Below are 5,678 nucleotides of genomic sequence, written 5' to 3' on the forward strand. Positions count from 1 at the left end.
ATCAGCTGCCTCCTGCACATCTCCCACTGGGGATGTGTCCGCAACCCAGGTACATGCCCTTGACCGGAATTGAACCCGGGACCCTTCAGTCCACAGGCCGACGCTCTATCCACTGAGCCAAACCGGTTTCGGCAGAAAATACATTTTTAAAGAGAAAACTATATTATGACTTTATGTTAATATTTTCCATTCATTTTTTAAATTTTTTTCTTTATTGATTAAGGTATTACATATGTGTCCTTATCACCCCATTAACCCCCATACCCCCACACATGCCCTCACCCCCCTGGTGTCTGTGTCCATTGGTTAGGCTTATATGTCCATTCATTTTTAAGGTTACAGAGTTTGGGGTGGTTGTTTGTTTGGTTTAGTTTGGTTTGGTTAATCCTCACCTTAGGATATTTTTTTCAATGATTTTTGTAGAGAGTGGGAGGGAGGGGAGAGAGAGAGACACATCAATTGGTTGCCTACTCATGCACTGGGGCAAGGGATCAAACCTGCAAACTAGGTATATACCCTTGACTGGGAATCAAACCCAACAGACCCTTCGGCCCCAGGCTGATGCTCTAACCATTGAACAACTGGCCAGGGCATGTTACATTGTTTTTACTTAATTTTTTTGATGTTATATTTGTCTTTTATCTTACCTGAAAATCTAAGTTTTTAAAAAAGTGTTTTATTTCAGAGTGAGAGAGAGAGAGAGAGATCCATTTGTTGTTCCACTCATTTATGCATTCAGTGGTTGATTCTTGTGTTCTTGTATGTGCCCTGACTGGGGATTGAACCTGCAACCTGATGTATCAGAACCGTCCCTAACCAACTGAGCTACCTGGCCAGGGTGAAAATCTAAGTTCTTAAAAATGTTCACTACTTTTTTGCTTTATCATTAAATATATAGATATTAGTTTCAGAATAAAAAAGCCAATATTATTTCCAACAATGTGATTACTAAATACTGTTTAAGATTTCTTTGTAGTTCTTTTTGCACAAGGGATGAAAAATCAAATTGCTGTGCTTTAAAGTTGTTTAAATTCCCCTTGTGTAGCTCAGCCATCAACTCAATATGAAATCGAATCCTTATTTTTTCCATTTTGATTCCATTTTTAAGGAAATATGTTTACTTAATTTTGTTATATGGTTATATAAAACAGTAACATGGTTCCAGTCAATAAAACAAGGTATATCCAGAGAAGTCTAGCTTCTACCCTTGAACTCTTCACTCTGTTTCCTGCAAAAGAGTATCGCTGGACTCGCAATTCTAAGGACATCGTGATAGCAAGTAGAAAAAGGAGTAATTCTTTTAGCAATTACCAGTTTCTCTCTTTCCAAATTCCTTTGGATAGGCCTCCAGCAAGAAGCTGATTTCCAGCTGTTCGTTATAATGAAAGGAGTTTTCTTTCTTCCTATGTTACGTACAAGAGAATTGATTAAATAGAAGGCAGCACTGATTACTGGAAATCAGCCATTTAGATGGCAAGGTAATGGCACCTAGGGGTGGGGGAGGAGGAAACCCTGCAGTGTCCGTCTGTGCCAAGGACACTCAAAGGGCTTTGGAAGAGGGAGGATTTGACATCACCTGGTCCAGCCTCACGGTTTCTGGGTTCAAGAAGGTAAAGGACGCAGGAGTTGGACCCAGAACCCGAACCCAGGGCTTCCTCCCCTTCTTTCCCATCCCCTCCCGTCTTCCTCTACCCACTTCTACCCTTTTTGCCACCCCTGCCTTATCTGTACCTTTTTCAATATGTATATTTTACTTTAATAAAAAGGTGTGACCCTGGCTGGTTTTTCTCAGTGGTTAGAGCGTCAGCCCTCCGACCCAAGGGTCCCGGATTCTATTCCAGTCGAAGGGCACCTTACCTGGGTGCAGGTTTGATCCCCGGCCCCATGTGAGAAGCAACCAACTGAGACTAATTGATGTGTCTCTCACATCAATGTTTCTTCCTCCCTCTCTCCCTCTCTCTCCCTCTCTCTACTCCCTTCCCCCTACTCTCTCTAAAAAGAAAAAAAAAGGAAAAAAATATCAAGTGAGGATTTTAAAAAAAAGGTGTGGCTTTGGGGATGGGTTTATTTTTTGTTTTTGTTGCTGTTGTTTTTTACAGAAACTGCATTAAGTAAAAGAAAGGTACTGTCCATATAAGAAATGTTCAAACCTGTAGAAAATTTTTGAGTTTATTTGAGCCAAACTGACGACAAAATCTCAAGGAATTGAGAAAATGTTCTGGGAAATGGCAGTTCTACCACTTATTTTATACATCAGAATCAAAGGAGAAGCCGAGAAGCAGTTCAGGGGGCTACATGAAATCCATTGGTGACAGATTAGGGAGGTGAGAGAAAGCAAAGCCTCCCTACATTGGTGAGTATAGGATATTTAACATGATTAACAGGCTAACAATAAAGGTGAAGGGTTCTGGTGCAGTGATTGTGCCCTGAGGGATCTGGGAAAAGCAAATTACCCTGACATTCCAAAGGTATCTATAGTAATAAAAGCGTAATATGCTAGTTAGACCGGATGTCCTTCCGGACAAAGCTGGGGCTGCCGGGTGCCGGCAGCCAGGGGAAGGAAGGTCTACTCTTGCACTAATTTCGTGCATAGGGCCTCTAGTGTTTTCATAAATAAAAAAGACAACAGACAGGCCCAGTTAAGGTAAAGATTGACCTCTGTAAAGGAAGATACCAGCTGAGGACATGGCTAGACACCATGACTCGATTTTAGTTAGAAAGTTTTAATTTCAGACCATCCTGTGTGGTTACTTCCGGTCTCTGAGTTTGTAAGGCTGCCACACAGGCCCCCCCTGAGCTTCTCCAGTTTAGTATGAGGCCACTTTTTTGTCCACAGTATTCAATAGGTTTTTAGAATGCAGGCAAAGAGATGGGGATTTACACTGCAGGGTTTGGGGTAAGCCATGGCAATCGAGGAAGGCTGATAAATGAAAGGGGTCTAATCAAAGAAGGCTTCCAAGAGGAGCTGGGCTTTCAGCCAAGCCTTATAGGAAAAAAGAACCTTGGCAGGTGTAGTAGCTAAGCAATGACTTGGAGCTGACTTGAAGCAGAACACTCTAGCCATTGGACTCATGGTGGTACCACTGGAGAGACCCAGAGCTGGAGGCAGTGTGTATGTGCCAGCCCCTCTTATTCCAGCAAAAGAGGCCCTTCTCAGAGCTCATGCTCTTCCCTCAGAGAGACTTAATACACAAATGTGTTATAGGCAGTTAGACATGAGCAGAGCAAGAACGATGATGGGCCAGGTACAGAAACTCACCAGGGCAGAAAGCCCTGGATGCCTAGCAAGGAGCAAAACTGGGAAAGCAAGAACCTCACCCCCAGGTTAACTTATCCTTCCCTAGCATTTCACTGGTCATGTGGTTTGGACCCCGTGATCTTTTCCTCCCTAAAGATAACATCTAGGTCCACGTTGTATTTCAACTCCAGGCCCAGAAAAGCAACAAAACCAGACAAGTGACACAGTGGCTGCCTCAGGACCAGCTGCATTAACTAATGACCCCTGCTGCTGCCGACCAATCAGTGGAGACTACAGCCCTGAAAAAGCACACTGGAAAACTGATTAATATTCTATTGAGATCTACCCTAAGATTTCCACATGCAAAAGAGAGATAATGGCAGGGGAGCAGCCCATGCCATTCCCTTTCCCCCTTCTTCCCTCTACGGGTTCACTTGCAACCAGGGGAGCAATAGGCAGTGACAGCTCGTCCCATGCTAATCCCCTGAACCTATCTCCAAGGTCCCCTTTTCTCTGACTTCTCAGGGAGCCAAAGCAGCCCAGCCTAGGCTCTCCTGTTACTTCTTCTATATCCTTCCTTGTTTCACTGTCCTAAGTATATTTTTGCTGTGGCCAATAAATTCTTACTTACCTTGTTATACTTTGTCTCTTGATTGAAATCTTTCCTTCAAGAAGACAAAAACCAAGATCTTGTCATCTTGCCGGGAGCAAGTGGACAATGGCCAGATGGTATGTGACAAAGAACTCTGACCAAAACTTCTGCAGTAACCAGCCTGGAAAGCCAAACCACAACCTCTGTAGTAATGGGCCCAGAACGATCAGGATGATCAGGACATCATGGTCAATGTCTGCCAGCCTCTCCCCAATCCCAGCAACTCCCCTTCCTCTCTTCCAACTCAGGGCCAACCAGAGAAAGCCAAACATGCTCCCCAACCAACCATAGAGATGCCCCTCTTCTAGTCTCACCCTTCACTGTCCTAGGCAAACACCTCCAATCACAGCATACCTGAGCCTCCTCTCTTTCCTCACCGGAAAGCTTGTTCACTCCCTGCCTTTGAGTCCCTCCCTGCCAAATGCACTTGATGGTAGCCGACTATCTGAATAAATAACTTCTGTTTGTTTTCATTTGGGTGATCTTGGTTTATTTCCATATCTCCAACAGGGAGTCTGAACACAAAGTGAACATATGCATGAAACCAACTCTCAAATCCAGTTCTATCGTCACTGGGTTGTGCCACCACATCATTAGTTAATCTTTAAACTTCTACTTTCTTGTATTCTCTCCAACACATCCCCTGACAAAAGCAGGCTGAACTCAAGGAAAGGTGGGAATTCCAGGGCTAGCTAAGCCTGCCAGCAGGAATCAGATAAAGAACCCAAGAACCACCCCAGCCGGTTTTGCTCAGTGGATAGAATGTGAGCCTTGGACTGAAGGGTCCTGGGTTCAGTTCCAATCAAGGGCATGTACCTTGGTTGCAGGCTCGATAGTGTGTGCGGGAGACAACCAATCAATGTGTTTATCTCACATCGATGTTTCTCTCTGTCTCTCCTCCTCCCACTCTCTCTAAAAATCAATGGAAAAACATCCTTGGGGGAGGCTTAACAATAACAACAACAAAAAAGAACCCAAGGACCACCACCAAGAAAGCAGTTTATGCCCAAAAATCCAAGATAGCAACTAAAACTCCTTCCAAGCAACCTTTTGATGAAATTTTCTTAATTAGCATCCTAAAATTCACACTCAGGGGTGGAGATTTAACATTAAAATAAGACATGCAATGTATGGCTAGGCATGTTCCAAGCATGTTTGAGGACTGCGCATACTCCCTTGGAAATTGAGAACCCTCTACCCTTCCTCAAAAATCCCCACCCTTGGACCCACCTATCTCCCCCCAGACTCTTTATTACTTTCCTAATTCCCCAGAATTAGGAACAAGAAATCACTAGAGCATTCAATATCCTTCTCTATTCCTTGGCCAAGGAATAGTTTCTGACTTGCCTTACCGAATACTGTCTCATCCTATTGATGAGACACAGTACAGAGCAACCACAATTTGGGACCCCTGACCAGCAGGGGTCAGTGACACTATACCTCCCAAAGGTGACCATTCTGACTTTCAACGCCATAGATCAGTTTTCCTTACTTCTGTGTTTTTTATATGAATAGAATCATACAGTGAGCATTTGTTTGTATATATTGACTTCTTTTGCTCAATGTCATTTCTGTGAGATGTGTCCATAAGGTTGTGTATCATATATTCATTCATACTCATGGCTGTATACTAGCAATCTATTGTGTGACTTTACTACAATTTACATGTCCATTCTACTATGAATAGACATTTGAGTTGATACCAGTTTAAAGCTATCATGAACAGTGCCATTAGAAACATCCTTGCACAGGAAGACAAACAATCCCATTTAAAAATGGGCAAAGGAC

The sequence above is a fragment of the Myotis brandtii genome, unplaced genomic scaffold (assembly GCF_000412655.1).
Source record: "Myotis brandtii unplaced genomic scaffold, ASM41265v1 scaffold45, whole genome shotgun sequence".
Taxonomy (NCBI): domain Eukaryota; kingdom Metazoa; phylum Chordata; class Mammalia; order Chiroptera; family Vespertilionidae; genus Myotis; species Myotis brandtii.